Source organism: Chiloscyllium plagiosum, unplaced genomic scaffold (genome assembly GCF_037043375.1).
Source record: "Chiloscyllium plagiosum isolate Xiang-an unplaced genomic scaffold, Cpla_swu_hap1 HiC_scaffold_51, whole genome shotgun sequence".
Lineage (NCBI taxonomy): Eukaryota > Metazoa > Chordata > Chondrichthyes > Orectolobiformes > Hemiscylliidae > Chiloscyllium > Chiloscyllium plagiosum.
The window spans coordinates 28696800-28712593 of record NW_028270189.1 but is presented as its reverse complement, the minus strand read 5'-3'; the positions used below and the strand labels follow the sequence as shown (position 1 = coordinate 28712593).

At 45.3% G+C, this 15794-nt stretch overlaps 2 non-coding genes across 2 annotated transcripts; both read left to right on the top strand.

Moving 5' to 3' along the window:
* Nucleotides 1-426: 426 nt before the first annotated feature.
* Nucleotides 427-508, top strand: trnal-cag (transfer RNA leucine (anticodon CAG)). The gene has a single exon. It is a non-coding gene; the product is annotated as a tRNA-Leu (tRNA).
* A 3282-nt stretch (nucleotides 509-3790) lies between these two features.
* trnal-cag (transfer RNA leucine (anticodon CAG)) lies at nucleotides 3791-3872 on the top strand. The gene has a single exon. It is a non-coding gene; the product is annotated as a tRNA-Leu (tRNA).
* Nucleotides 3873-15794: the final 11922 nt, after the last annotated feature.

The following is a 15794-nucleotide window of genomic DNA, read 5'->3' as shown; positions in this document are numbered from 1 at the left end:
CACGGCCTGCTCAGGTATGTGCATTTTCCCTGTAGTTCGGTGTGTTTCGTGTTCCGTGTAAACGTGAAAGTCGTCCTGTTTCGAGCAATGGGTGAAATCATTTAGCAAAGCAAGAATGGAAATTCCAGTAATGTCAAGCAGCTCATGGTTATTTGAACAAATCATAAGCGAACCCATATTCTCACGCACTGACAGATACATTTGTAGCTGAAAAGAGTCTGAGAAGATAGACTCAGCTTACCATTGATTTTTGTCTGGATTGATGGGCTATCAATATCTGCTGCGAAATTGACATTGTCGCCGGGCACATCCCAGCAGCTGTGCGAGTCCGAGAGGAATCATGGAACCCTTTTCATGTGACTTTGCATCTGTTGTTATGCAGGAGCACAATTGGAGATACAAGTAAATGAGGAGGGGCGGCCGGCTGGTAGTGTGGCCGAGCGGTCTAAGGCGCTGGATCCAGGTTCCAGTCTCGAAAGGGGCGTGGGTTCGAATCCCACCACTGCCATTTCTGCTGATCAACTCCAACGCTGCAGCTTGTTAAAATGCTGTTTCGGTGCCCACTGTATATTGATGTTGAAAACAAAAGTATAATGGGTTTGCTTCCCAGGGAATTAACTTTGGTGTGAGATACTGCCAAATATTTGAAAATGTCTCCACTGTCATGATCGTGTTCGCCTCCCGCGCGGAAAATCGCAAACAGTTCTGCCCTCCCAGGCAAGTTGAGCTTTTACTGGAACCGAATGGAGACTGTTATTTCATCGTTGTTGTGAAACGAAGTCCTACGGTGACTCTACTCGTTGTTATTTGGGTTTCTAGCTAATGGGAAAATCGTTCCAGTGAATTTCGATGTCATACCTTATTGAATTTCTCCCATTTCCTTCATTTCCGTCCTGGAAACATCGGAAGGGAAAGGTAATCTAATCGAGACTGTGATTGGTGAAATTCATTTTTACGGCCAATTCTTATTATGTTCTTTCTTTCTCTCGTTTCAGCATTGTCTGGAAAGTGGTGGTGCGCTAAGGCTGCAGTATGTTTGAAAGAGTCGTTTGGAAATGCCATCTTGTTAGTTGTGAGATTACTTTATGACTCATGCCCTCGGACTGTATCACATTTAGCATTCATGCATCTCTGCGTCTGAAAATGCATGAGGTATGCCAGTTTTGTTTGTGTTCCATGTTAAATGCTTTCTGTTTTGCGATTCGCTCAACACATTTCGATTTAACAGGATTTCTGAGGTAACTTCCAGCAGCAAAAATCCTCAGCTGAGGATCTGGGAAAATTTCACAGAGTATGGTCAGTCGGAGCTAAAGTAAGGAAGTCGTTCCTTTTTTGCAGTGTTTCACAATACTACCTTTCCCGTGAGCAGTCGAACAGACTAAATGATTGTGCCACAGACTGCGATGGCAAACTCCGCTAAAAAGTAATCCTTTAAAGCCGGTGGAAGCAACATGACGTTATTGGGGTACACCGTGGAAAAAGATACTTCGGTGGACCTCGTCCATGCTCACCACATTGCCAAAATTAAACAAGTCCCGTTCCCCAGCATTTGACCCCAATCCCTCTAAACGCATCCTATCCAGAAACTCACCCGATTACCTTTGCAATTTTCTGAGTGTAATAGCCTCCTCCACTTCCTCTGGTAGATCATTCCAAACACGCACAACCTTCTTTGTGGGAAATGTGCCTCAGGTCCTTTGTCACTTTCAGCCCACTCACCTTAAAGCAATGCTGTCGAGTTTCCAACTCACACCAACTTGGGAAAAGCACGTAAATACTCAGTTTACCACCCTTCCATAAGGTCATGTCGCAGCTGTTACGCTGCAGGGAAAGTCGTCCCAGTCTATTCCACCTCGCCCTACGGTACAAACATCGACGACATCTTTGTCTATATTTTGTCATCAATTTAACGTGTCTTTTTTTTTACGTTTCCAAGATGTCGATTACGCTGGACAACAACGAGCTATTGGAAACAGAAAGGGGAGACGTAGAACGGATTCAACTTTCAGTGCTGGACGCCACGGAGCTGCAGCACATCCGGCTGTGGCTTGTTTCTGTCGTGTAGTGGTCATCACGTTCGCCTAACACGCGAAAGATCCCCAGTCCGGAACTGGGCAGAAACTGCTTTGTTCTTCAACTGCAGCCTTTTACATGGACAAGAGCTGAGCTTTCTTGCATGCTTTCCCATCTGCAAACCTGCCTTCGAATTTGCTTGAATAAACCTGCTCTGGTAGTGAAATGTAATGCAATTCCATTTAATTACAGTGCAAAGCGTTGTTAAATTTTTCTCCAACTTGGTTCTGATCATATGCCATTCTGTTGGAGAGTGCAGTTACCGCCTTCTGATCCTTCCACGAAAAGCAGTACCGCATTTGCCTTCCTTGCGCAGGCGGCACGGTTCAAAGACAGGAAAGAAGCAGATGCTCTGGTGTCACAGCGCACCACGAATTCCTGAACTTGTCTGTCTGTCAAATGTACCCCAAGGTCGTCTCAGAAAGATCTCATTTGGAAGCTGTCAATCGTTATTCAACGTGCGAGAATTGGCACCAGATATCCTGAATCATGTTTTGGAGCAATTCGCACGTTAGTGGCTCATTCAATCAGCAACAGCAATGAAAGAAATTGCACTCTCAGGAACCTTTCGACTTGCGCATTCATAGCGTCGCTAGTATTAAGGTCCGCCCCTAGATTTAAGTCATGTTGGAACTGAAACGGAGGAATCGACAGAGAGGCTACAGAATGATAACGCATCCATTTGGTTTTCTTTTAATCACTGACGAGCAGGAAAATGTAAACGGGGAGGGCGTGTGGAGAAGTGAGGCAGTTGCAGCTCTGGTGAAATTCCTTCTTTGTGATTCACTCAGCAGCCAGAGACGTGAAGGTGCCTCAGGCGTGAAAGCTCTTCACATCGAGAACAAAAAGCACTCAAGGGCAGTTAGCACCTCTTCTGGAGTGGGGGTGGGGTGAGGTAATTACCTTTTGACTTCTGTTGCTATGTTCAGAAACTGGCTTTTAGATTGAGGTGAACAGAAACTGCATTTCTAAAAAGCACCACGGAATTTAGCAAAATTTATTGAGTCGCTTCTCCTCGATTCCCACCCAGGTTTCCAACTCAGTTGGTATCCATGTGGCTCATGTCCAGGAGTGAACATCTCAGCAACAAATTGCACGGTTAAGGTAAAAGGCACGGAAAGTGGCATCTCGAACTGGCTCCGATGTCAGAGCATTCTCACACTGTGATCTGTCGTTCTCGGATTGTAATGCTACCTCCGGTTTTAGGGTGGAGAACATTCTTTGGGACTCTTATTCTGAAAAACAAAACAGATACAGTGACAGAAACTATGCTGCACGGTATGATGTGGAACACGGCCTGCTCAGGTATGTGCATTTTCCCTGTAGTCCGGTGTGTTTCGTGTTCCGTGCAAACGTGAAAGTCGTCCTGTTTCGAGCAATGGGTGAAATCATTTAGCAAAGCAAGAATGGAAATTCCAGTAATGTCAAGCAGCTCATGGTTATTTGAACAAATCATAAGCGAACCCATATTCTCACGCACTGACAGATACATTTGTAGCTGAAAAGAGTCTGAGAAGATAGACTCAGCTTACCATTGATTTTTGTCTGGATTGATGGGCTATCAATATCTGCTGCGAAATTGACATTGTCGCCGGGCACATCCCAGCAGCTGTGCGAGTCCGAGAGGAATCATGGAACCCTTTTCATGTGACTTTGCATCTGTTGTTATGCAGGAGCACAATTGGAGATACAAGGAAATGAGGAGGTGCGGCCGGCTGGTAGTGTGGCCGAGCGGTCTAAGGCGCTGGATCCAGGTTCCAGTCTCGAAAGGGGCGTGGGTTCGAATCCCACCACTGCCATTTCTGCTGATCAACTCCAACGCTGCAGCTTGTTAAAATGCTGTTTCGGTGCCCACTGTATATTGATGTTGAAAACAAAAGTATAATGGGTTTGCTTCCCAGGGAATTAACTTTGGTGTGAGATACTGCCAAATATTTGAAAATGTCTCCACTGTCATGATCGTGTTCGCCTCCCGCGCGGAAAATCGCAAACAGTTCTGCCGTCCCAGGCAAGTTGAGCTTTTACTGGAACCGAATGGAGACTGTTATTTCATCGTTGTTGTGAAACGAAGTCCTACGGTGACTCTACTCGTTGTTATTTGGGTTTCTAGCTAATGGGAAAATCGTTCCAGTGAATTTCGATGTCATACCTTATTGAATTTCTCCCATTTCCTTCATTTCCGTCCTGGAAACATCGGAAGGGAAAGGTAATCTAATCGAGACTGTGATTGGTGAAATTCATTTTTCCGGCCAATTCTTATTATGTTCTTTCTTTCTCTCGTTTCAGCATTGTCTGGAAAGTGGTGGTGCGCTAAGGCTGCAGTATGTTTGAAAGAGTCGTTTGGAAATGCCCTCTTGTTAGTTGTGAGATTACTTTATGACTCATGCCCTCGGACTGTATCACATTTAGCATTCATGCATCTCTGCGTCTGAAAATGCATGAGGTATGCCAGTTTTGTTTGTGTTCCATGTTAAATGCTTTCTGTTTTGCGATTCGCTCAACACATTTCGATTTAACAGGATTTCTGAGGTAACTTCCAGCAGCAAAAATCCTCAGCTGAGGATCTGGGAAAATTTCACAGAGTATGGTCAGTCGGAGCTAAAGTAAGGAAGTCGTTCCTTTTTTGCAGTGTTTCACAATACTACCTTTCCCGTGAGCAGTCGAACAGACTAAATGATTGTGCCACAGACTGCGATGGCAAACTCCGCTAAAAAGTAATCCTTTCAAGCCGGTGGAAGCAACATGACGTTATTGGGGTACACCGTGGAAAAAGATACTTCGGTGGACCTCGTCCATGCTCACCACATTGCCAAAATTAAACAAGTCCCGTTCCCCAGCATTTGACCCCAATCCCTCTAAACGCATCCTATCCAGAAACTCACCCGATTACCTTTGCAATTTTCTGAGTGTAATAGCCTCCTCCACTTCCTCTGGTAGATCATTCCAAACACGCACAACCTTCTTTGTGGGAAATGTGCCTCAGGTCCTTTGTCACTTTCAGCCCACTCACCTTAAAGCTATGCTGTCGAGTTTCCAACTCACACCAACTTGGGTAAAGCACGTAAATACTCAGTTTACCACCCTTCCATAAGGTCATGTCGCAGCTGTTACGGTGCAGGGAAAGTCGTCCCAGCCTATTCCACCTCGCCCTACGGTACAAACATCGACGACATCTTTGTCTATATTTTGTCATCAATTTAACGTGTCTTTTTTTTTTACGTTTCCAAGATGTCGATTACGCTGGACAACAACGAGCTATTGGAAACAGAAAGGGGAGACGTAGAACGGATTCAACTTTCAGTGCTGGACGCCACGGAGCTGCAGCACATCCGGCTGTGGCTTGTTTCTGTCGTGTAGTGGTCATCACGTTCGCCTAACACGCGAAAGATCCCCAGTCCGGAACTGGGCAGAAACTGCTTTGTTCTTCAACTGCAGCCTTTTACATGGACAAGAGCTGAGCTTTCTTGCATGCTTTCCCATCTGCAAACCTGCCTTCGAATTTGCTTGAATAAACCTGCTCTGGTAGTGAAATGTAATGCAATTCCATTTAATTACAGTGCAAAGCGTTGTTAAATTTTTCTCCAACCTGGTTCTGATCACATGCCATTCTGTTGGAGAGTGCAGTTACCGCCTTCTGATCCTTCCACGAAAAGCAGTACCGCATTCGCCTTCCTTGCGCAGGCGGCACGGTTCAAAGACAGGAAAGAAGCAGATGCTCTGGTGTCACAGCGCACCACGAATTCCTGAACTTGTCTGTCTGTCAAATGTACCCCAAGGTCGTCTCAGAAAGACCTCATTTGGAAGCTGTCAATCGTTATTCAACGTGCGAGAATTGGCACCAGATATCCTGAATCATGTTTTGGAGCAGTTCGCACGTTAGTGGCTCATTCAATCAGCAACAGCAATGAAAGAAATTGCACTCTCAGGAACCTTTCGACTTGCGCATTCATAGCGTCGCTAGTATTAAGGTCCGCCCCTAGATTTAAGTCATGTTGGAACTGAAACGGAGGAATCGACAGAGAGGCTACAGAATGATAACGCATCCATTTTCTTTTAATCACTGACGAGCAGGAAAATGTAAACGGGGAGGGCGTGTGGAGAAGTGAGGCAGTTGCAGCTCTGGTGAAATTCCTTCTTTGTGATTCACTCAGCAGCCAGAGACGTGAAGGTGACTCAGGCGTGAAAGCTCTTCACATCGAGAACAAAAAGCACTCAAGGGCAGTTAGCACCTCTTCTGGAGTGGGGGTGGGGTGAGGTAATTACCTTTTGACTTCTGTTGCTATGTTCAGAAACTGGCTTTTAGATTGAGGTGAACAGAAACTGCATTTCTAAAAAGCACCACGGAATTTAGCAAAATTTATTGAGTCGCTTCTCCTCGATTCCCACCCAGGTTTCCAACTCAGTTGGTATCCATGTGGCTCATGTCCAGGAGTGAACATCTCAGCAACAAATTGCACGGTTAAGGTGAAAGGCACGGAAAGTGGCATCTCGAACTGGCTCCGAGGTCAGAGCATTCTCACAATGTGATCTGTCGTTCTCGGATTGTAATGCTACCTCCGGTTTTAGGGTGGAGAACATTCTTTGGGACTCTTATTCTGAAAAAAAACCAGATACAGTGACAGAAACTATGCTGCACGGTATGATGTGGAACACGGCCTGCTCAGGTATGTGCATTTTCCCTGTAGTCCGGTGTGTTTCGTGTTCCGTGTAAACGTGAAAGTCGTCCTGTTTCGAGCAATGGGTGAAATCATTTAGCAAAGCAAGAATGGAAATTCCAGTAATGTCAAGCAGCTCATGGTTATTTGAACAAATCATAAGCGAACCCATATTCTCACGCACTGACAGATACATTTGTAGCTGAAAAGAGTCTGAGAAGATAGACTCAGCTTACCATTGATTTTTGTCTGGATTGATGGGCTATCAATATCTGCTGCGAAATTGACATTGTAGCCGGGCACATCCCAGCAGCTGTGCGAGTCCGAGAGGAATCATGGAACCCTTTTCATGTGACTTTGCATCTGTTGTTATGCAGGAGCACAATTGGAGATACAAGTAAATGAGCTGGCGCGGCCGGCTGGTAGTGTGGCCGAGCGGTCTAAGGCGCTGGATCCAGGTTCCAGTCTCGAAAGGTGCGTGGGTTCGAATCCCACCACTGCCATTTCTGCTGATCAACTCCAACGCTGCAGCTTGTTAAAATGCTGTTTCGGTGCTCACTGTATATTGATGTTGAAAACAAAAGTATGATGGGTTTGCTTCCCAGGGAATTAACTTTGGTGTGAGATACTGCCAAATATTTGAAAATGTCTCCACTGTCATGATCGTGTTCGCCTCCCGCGCGGAAAATCGCAAACAGTTCTGCCGTCCCAGGCAAGTTGAGCTTTTACTGGAACCGAATGGAGACTGTTATTTCATCGTTGTTGTGAAACGAAGTCCTACGGTGACTCTACTCGTTGTTATTTGGGTTTCTAGCTAATGGGAAAATCGTTCCAGTGAATTTCGATGTCATACCTTATTGAATTTCTCCCATTTCCTTCATTTCCGTCCTGGAAACATCGGAAGGGAAAGGTAATCTAATCGAGACTGTGATTGGTGTAATTCATTTTTTACGGCCAATTCTTATTATTTTCTTTCTTTCTCTCGTTTCAGCATTGTCTGGAAAGTGGTGGTGCGCTAAGGCTGCAGTATGTTTGAAAGAGTCGTTTGGAAATGCCCTCTTGTTAGTTGTGAGATTACTTTATGACTCATGCCCTCGGACTGTATCACATTTAGCATTCATGCATCTCTGCGTCTGAAAATGCATGAGGTATGCCAGTTTTGTTTGTGTTCCATGTTAAATGCTTTCTGTTTTGCGATTCGCTCAACACATTTCGATTTAACAGGATTTCTGAGGTAACTTCCAGCAGCAAAAATCCTCAGCTGAGGATCTGGGAAAATTTCACAGAGTATGGTCAGTCGGAGCTAAAGTAAGGAAGTCGTTCCTTTTTTGCAGTGTTTCACAATACTACCTTTCCCGTGAGCAGTCGAACAGACTAAATGATTGTGCCACAGACTGCGATGGCAAACTCCGCTAAAAAGTAATCCTTTAAAGCCGGTGGAAGCAACATGACGTTATTGGGGTACACCGTGGAAAAAGATACTTCGGTGGACCTCGTCCATGCTCACCACATTGCCAAAATTAAACAAGTCCCGTTCCCCAGCATTTGACCCCAATCCCTCTAAACGCATCCTATCCAGAAACTCACCCGATTACCTTTGCAATTTTCTGAGTGTAATAGCCTCCTCCACTTCCTCTGGTAGATCATTCCAAACACGCACAACCTTCTTTGTGGGAAATCTGCCTCAGGTCCTTTGTCACTTTCAGCCCACTCACCTTAAAGCTATGCTGTCGAGTTTCCAACTCACACCAACTTGGGTAAAGCACGTAAATACTCAGTTTACCACCCTTCCATAAGGTCATGTAGCAGCTGTTACGGTGCAGGGAAAGTCGTCCCAGCCTATTCCACCTCGCCCTACGGTACAAACATCGACGACATCTTTGTCTCTATTTTGTAATGTAATGCAATTCCATTTAATTACAGTGCAAAGCGTTGTTAAATTTTTCTCCAACCTGGTTCTGATCATATGCCATTCTGTTGGAGAGTGCAGTTACCGCCTTCTGATCCTTCCACGAAAAGCAGTACCGCATTCGCCTTCCTTGCGCAGGCGGCACGGTTCAAAGACAGGAAAGAAGCAGATGCTCTGGTGTCACAGCGCACCACGAATTCCTGAACTTGTCTGTCTGTCAAATGTACCCCAAGGTCGTCTCAGAAAGACCTCATTTGGAAGCTGTCAATCGTTATTCAACGTGCGAGAATTGGCACCAGATATCCTGAATCATGTTTTGGAGCAGTTCGCACGTTAGTGGTTCATTCAATCAGCAACAGCAATGAAAGAAATTGCACTCTCAGGAACCTTTCGACTTGCGCATTCATAGCATCGCTAGTATTAAGGTCCGCCCCTAGATTTAAGTCATGTTGGAACTGAAACGGAGGAATCGACAGAGAGGCTACAGAATGATACCGCATCCATTTGGTTTTCTTTTAATCACTGACGAGCAGGAAAATGTAAACGGGGAGGGCGTGTGGAGAAGTGAGGCAGTTGCAGCTCTGGTGAAATTCCTTCTTTGTGATTCACTCAGCAGCCAGAGACGTGAAGGTGACTCAGGCGTGAAAGCTCTTCACATCGAGAACAAAAAGCACTCAAGGGCAGTTAGCACCTCTTCTGGAGTGGGGGTGGGGTGAGGTAATTACCTTTTGACTTCTGTTGCTATGTTCAGAAACTGGCTTTTAGATTGAGGTGAACAGAAACTGCATTTCTAAAAAGCACCACGGAATTTAGCAAAATTTATTGAGTCGCTTCTCCTCGATTCCCACCCAGGTTTCCAACTCAGTTGGTATCCATGTGGCTCATGTCCAGGAGTGAACATCTCAGCAACAAATTGCACGGTTAAGGTAAAAGGCACGGAAAGTGGCATCTCGAACTGGCTCCGAGGTCAGAGCATTCTCACAATGTGATCTGTCGTTCTCGGATTGTAATGCTACCTCCGGTTTTAGGGTGGAGAACATTCTTTGGGACTCTTATTCTGAAAAACAAAACAGATACAGTGACAGAAACTATGCTGCACGGTATGATGTGGAACACGGCCTGCTCAGGTATGTGCATTTTCCCTGTAGTCCGGTGTGTTTCGTGTTCCGTGTAAACGTGAAAGTCGTCCTGTTTCGAGCAATGGGTGAAATCATTTAGCAAAGCAAGAATGGAAATTCCAGTAATGTCAAGCAGCTCATGGTTATTTGAACAAATCATAAGCGAACCCATATTCTCACGCACTGACAGATACATTTGTAGCTGAAAAGAGTCTGAGAAGATAGACTCAGCTTACCATTGATTTTTGTCTGGATTGATGGGCTATCAATATCTGCTGCGAAATTGACATTGTAGCCGGGCACATCCCAGCAGCTGTGCGAGTCCGAGAGGAATCATGGAACCCTTTTCATGTGACTTTGCATCTGTTGTTATGCAGGAGCACAATTGGAGATACAAGTAAATGAGGTGGCGGGGCCGGCTGGTAGTGTGGCCGAGCGGTCTAAGGCGCTGGATCCAGGTTCCAGTCACGAAAGGGGCGTCGTTTTCGAATCCCACCACTGCCATTTCTGCTGATCAACTCCAACGCTGCAGCTTGTTAAAATGCTGTTTCGGTGCCCACTGTATATTGATGTTGAAAACAAAAGTATAATGGGTTTGCTTCCCAGGGAATTAACTTTGGTGTGAGATACTGCCAAATATTTGAAAATGTCTCCACTGTCATGATCGTGTTCGCCTCCCGCGCGGAAAATCGCAAACAGTTCTGCCGTCCCAGGCAAGTTGAGCTTTTACTGGAACCGAATGGAGACTGTTATTTCATCGTTGTTGTGAAACGAAGTCCTCCGGTGACTCTACTCGTTGTTATTTTGATTTCTAGCTAATGGGAAAATCGTTCCAATGAATGTCGATGTCATACCTTATTGAATTTCTCCCATTTCCTTCATTTCCGTCCTGGAAACATCGGAAGGGAAAGGTAATCTAATCGAGACTGTGATTGGTGAAATTCATTTTTTACGTCCAATTCTTATTATTTTCTTTCTTTCTCTCGTTTCAGCATTGTCTGGAAAGTGGTGGTGCGCTAAGGCTGCAGTATGTTTGAAAGAGTCGTTTGGAAATGCCCTCTTGTTAGTTGTGAGATTACTTTATGACTCATGCCCTCGGACTGTATCACATTTAGCATTCATGCATCTCTGCGTCTGAAAATGCATGAGGTATGCCAGTTTTGTTTGTGTTCCATGTTAAATGCTTTCTGTTTTGCGATTCGCTCAACACATTTCGATTTAACAGGATTTCTGAGGTAACTTCCAGCAGCAAAAATCCTCAGCTGAGGATCTGGGAAAATTTCACAGAGTATGGTCAGTCGGAGCTAAAGTAAGGAAGTCGTTCCTTTTTTGCAGTGTTTCACAATACTACCTTTCCCGTGAGCAGTCGAACAGACTAAATGATTGTGCCACAGACTGCGATGGCAAACTCCGCTAAAAAGTAATCCTTTCAAGCCGGTGGAAGCAACATGACGTTATTGGGGTACACCGTGGAAAAAGATACTTCGGTGGACCTCGTCCATGCTCACCACATTGCCAAAATTAAACAAGTCCCGTTCCCCAGCATTTGACCCCAATCCCTCTAAACGCATCCTATCCAGAAACTCACCCGATTACCTTTGCAATTTTCTGAGTGTAATAGCCTCCTCCACTTCCTCTGGTAGATCATTCCAAACACGCACAACCTTCTTTGTGGGAAATGTGCCTCAGGTCCTTTGTCACTTTCAGCCCACTCACCTTAAAGCTATGCTGTCGAGTTTCCAACTCACACCAACTTGGGTAAAGCACGTAAATACTCAGTTTACCACCCTTCCATAAGGTCATGTCGCAGCTGTTACGCTGCAGGGAAAGTCGTCCCAGCCTATTCCACCTCGCCCTACGGTACAAACATCGACGACATCTTTGTCTATATTTTGTCATCAATTTAACGTGTCTTTTTTTTTTACGTTTCCAAGATGTCGATTACGCTGGACAACAACGAGCTATTGGAAACAGAAAGGGGAGACGTAGAACGGATTCAACTTTCAGTGCTGGACGCCACGGAGCTGCAGCACATCCGGCTGTGGCTTGTTTCTGTCGTGTAGTGGTCATCACGTTCGCCTAACACGCGAAAGATCCCCAGTCCGGAACTGGGCAGAAACTGCTTTGTTCTTCAACTGCAGCCTTTTACATGGACAAGAGCTGAGCTTTCTTGCATGCTTTCCCATCTGCAAACCTGCCTTCGAATTTGCTTGAATAAACCTGCTCTGGTAGTGAAATGTAATGCAATTCCATTTAATTACAGTGCAAAGCGTTGTTAAATTTTTCTCCAACCTGGTTCTGATCATATGCCATTCTGTTGGAGAGTGCAGTTACCGCCTTCTGATCCTTCCACGAAAAGCAGTACCGCATTCGCCTTCCTTGCGCAGGCGGCACGGTTCAAAGACAGGAAAGAAGCAGATGCTCTGGTGTCACAGCGCACCACGAATTCCTGAACTTGTCTGTCTGTCAAATGTACCCCAAGGTCGTCTCAGAAAGACCTCATTTGGAAGCTGTCAATCGTTATTCAACGTGCGAGAATTGGCACCAGATATCCTGAATCATGTTTTGGAGCAGTTCGCACGTTAGTGGCTCATTCAATCAGCAACAGCAATGAAAGAAATTGCACTCTCAGGAACCTTTCGACTTGCGCATTCATAGCGTCGCTAGTATTAAGGTCCGCCCCTAGATTTAAGTCATGTTGGAACTGAAACGGAGGAATCGACAGAGAGGCTACAGAATGATAACGCATCCATTTGGTTTTCTTTTAATCACTGACGAGCAGGAAAATGTAAACGGGTAGGGCGTGTGGAGAAGTGAGGCAGTTGCAGCTCTGGTGAAATTCCTTCTTTGTGATTCACTCAGCAGTCAGAGACGTGAAGGTGACTCAGGCGTGAAAGCTCTTCACATCGAGAACAAAAAGCACTCAAGGGCAGTTAGCACCTCTTCTGGAGTGGGGGTGGGGTGAGGTAATTACCTTTTGACTTCTGTTGCTATGTTCAGAAACTGGCTTTTAGATTGAGGTGAACAGAAACTGCATTTCTAAAAAGCACCACGGAATTTAGCAAAATTTATTGAGTCGCTTCTCCTCGATTCCCACCCAGGTTTCCAACTCAGTTGGTATCCATGTGGCTCATGTCCAGGAGTGAACATCTCAGCAACAAATTGCACGGTTAAGGTGAAAGGCACGGAAAGTGGCATCTCGAACTGGCTCCGAGGTCAGAGCATTCTCACAATGTGATCTGTCGTTCTCGGATTGTAATGCTACCTCCGGTTTTAGGGTGGAGAACATTCTTTGGGACTCTTATTCTGAAAAAAAACAGATACAGTGACAGAAACTTTGCTGCACGGTATGATGTGGAACACGGCCTGCTCAGGTATGTGCATTTTCCCTGTAGTCCGGTGTGTTTCGTGTTCCGTGTAAACGTGAAAGTCGTCCTGTTTCGAGCAATGGGTGAAATCATTTAGCAAAGCAAGAATGGAAATTCCAGTAATGTCAAGCAGCTCATGGTTATTTGAACAAATCATAAGCGAACCCATATTCTCACGCACTGACAGATACATTTGTAGCTGAAAAGAGTCTGAGAAGATAGACTCAGCTTACCATTGATTTTTGTCTGGATTGATGGGCTATCAATATCTGCTGCGAAATTGACATTGTAGCCGGGCACATCCCAGCAGCTGTGCGAGTCCGAGAGGAATCATGGAACCCTTTTCATGTGACTTTGCATCTGTTGTTATGCAGAAGCACAATTGGAGATACAAGTAAATGAGCTGGCGCGGCCGGCTGGTAGTGTGGCCGAGCGGTCTAAGGCGCTGGATCCAGGTTCCAGTCTCGAAAGGGGGGTGGGTTCGAATCCCACCACTGCCATTTCTGCTGATCAACTCCAACGCTGCAGCTTGTTAAAATGCTGTTTCGGTGCCCACTTCATATTGATGTTGAAAACAAAAGTAGAATGGGTTTGCTTCCCAGGGAATTAACTTTGGTGTGAGATACTGCCAAATATTTGAAAATGTCTCCACTGTCATGATCGTGTTCGCCTCCCGCGCGGAAAATCGCAAACAGTTCTGCCGTCCCAGGCAAGTTGAGCTTTTACTGGAACCGAATGGAGACTGTTATTTCATCGTTGTTGTGAAACGAAGTCCTACGGTGACTCTACTCGTTGTTATTTGGGTTTCTAGCTAATGGGAAAATCGTTCCAGTGAATTTCGATGTCATACCTTATTGAATTTCTCCCATTTCCTTCATTTCCGTCCTGGAAACATCGGAAGGGAAAGGTAATCTAATCGAGACTGTGATTGGTGTAATTCATTTTTTACGGCCAATTCTTATTATTTTCTTTCTTTCTCTCGTTTCAGCATTGTCTGGAAAGTGGTGGTGCGCTAAGGCTGCAGTATGTTTGAAAGAGTCGTTTGGAAATGCCCTCTTGTTAGTTGTGAGATTACTTTATGACTCATGCCCTCGGACTGTATCACATTTAGCATTCATGCATCTCTGCGTCTGAAAATGCATGAGGTATGCCAGTTTTGTTTGTGTTCCATGTTAAATGCTTTCTGTTTTGCGATTCGGTCAACACATTTCGATTTAACAGGATTTCTGAGGTAACTTCCAGCAGCAAAAATCCTCAGCTGAGGATCTGGGAAAATTTCACAGAGTATGGTCAGTCGGAGCTAAAGTAAGGAAGTCGTTCCTTTTTTGCAGTGTTTCACAATACTACCTTTCCCGTGAGCAGTCGAACAGACTAAATGATTGTGCCACAGACTGCGATGGCAAACTCCGCTAAAAAGTAATCCTTTAAAGCCGGTGGAAGCAACATGACGTTATTGGGGTACACCGTGGAAAAAGATACTTCGGTGGACCTCGTCCATGCTCACCACATTGCCAAAATTAAACAAGTCCCGTTCCCCAGCATTTGACCCCAATCCCTCTAAACGCATCCTATCCAGAAACTCACCCGATTACCTTTGCAATTTTCTGAGTGTAATAGCCTCCTCCACTTCCTCTGGTAGATCATTCCAAACACGCACAACCTTCTTTGTGGGAAATCTGCCTCAGGTCCTTTGTCACTTTCAGCCCACTCACCTTAAAGCTATGCTGTCGAGTTTCCAACTCACACCAACTTGGGTAAAGCACGTAAATACTCAGTTTACCACCCTTCCATAAGGTCATGTAGCAGCTGTTACGGTGCAGGGAAAGTCGTCCCAGCCTATTCCACCTCGCCCTACGGTACAAACATCGACGACATCTTTGTCTCTATTTTGTAATGTAATGCAATTCCATTTAATTACAGTGCAAAGCGTTGTTAAATTTTTCTCCAACCTGGTTCTGATCATATGCCATTCTGTTGGAGAGTGCAGTTACCGCCTTCTGATCCTTCCACGAAAAGCAGTACCGCATTCGCCTTCCTTGCGCAGGCGGCACGGTTCAAAGACAGGAAAGAAGCAGATGCTCTGGTGTCACAGCGCACCACGAATTCCTGAACTTGTCTGTCTGTCAAATGTACCCCAAGGTCGTCTCAGAAAGACCTCATTTGGAAGCTGTCAATCGTTATTCAACGTGCGAGAATTGGCACCAGATATCCTGAATCATGTTTTGGAGCAGTTCGCACGTTAGTGGTTCATTCAATCAGCAACAGCAATGAAAGAAATTGCACTCTCAGGAACCTTTCGACTTGCGCATTCATAGCATCGCTAGTATTAAGGTCCGCCCCTAGATTTAAGTCATGTTGGAACTGAAACGGAGGAATCGACAGAGAGGCTACAGAATGATACCGCATCCATTTGGTTTTCTTTTAATCACTGACGAGCAGGAAAATGTAAACGGGGAGGGCGTGTGGAGAAGTGAGGCAGTTGCAGCTCTGGTGAAATTCCTTCTTTGTGATTCACTCAGCAGCCAGAGACGTGAAGGTGACTCAGGCGTGAAAGCTCTTCACATCGAGAACAAAAAGCACTCAAGGGCAGTTAGCACCTCTTCTGGAGTGGGGGTGGGGTGAGGTAATTACCTTTTGACTTCTGTTGCTATGTTCAGAAACTGGCTTTTAG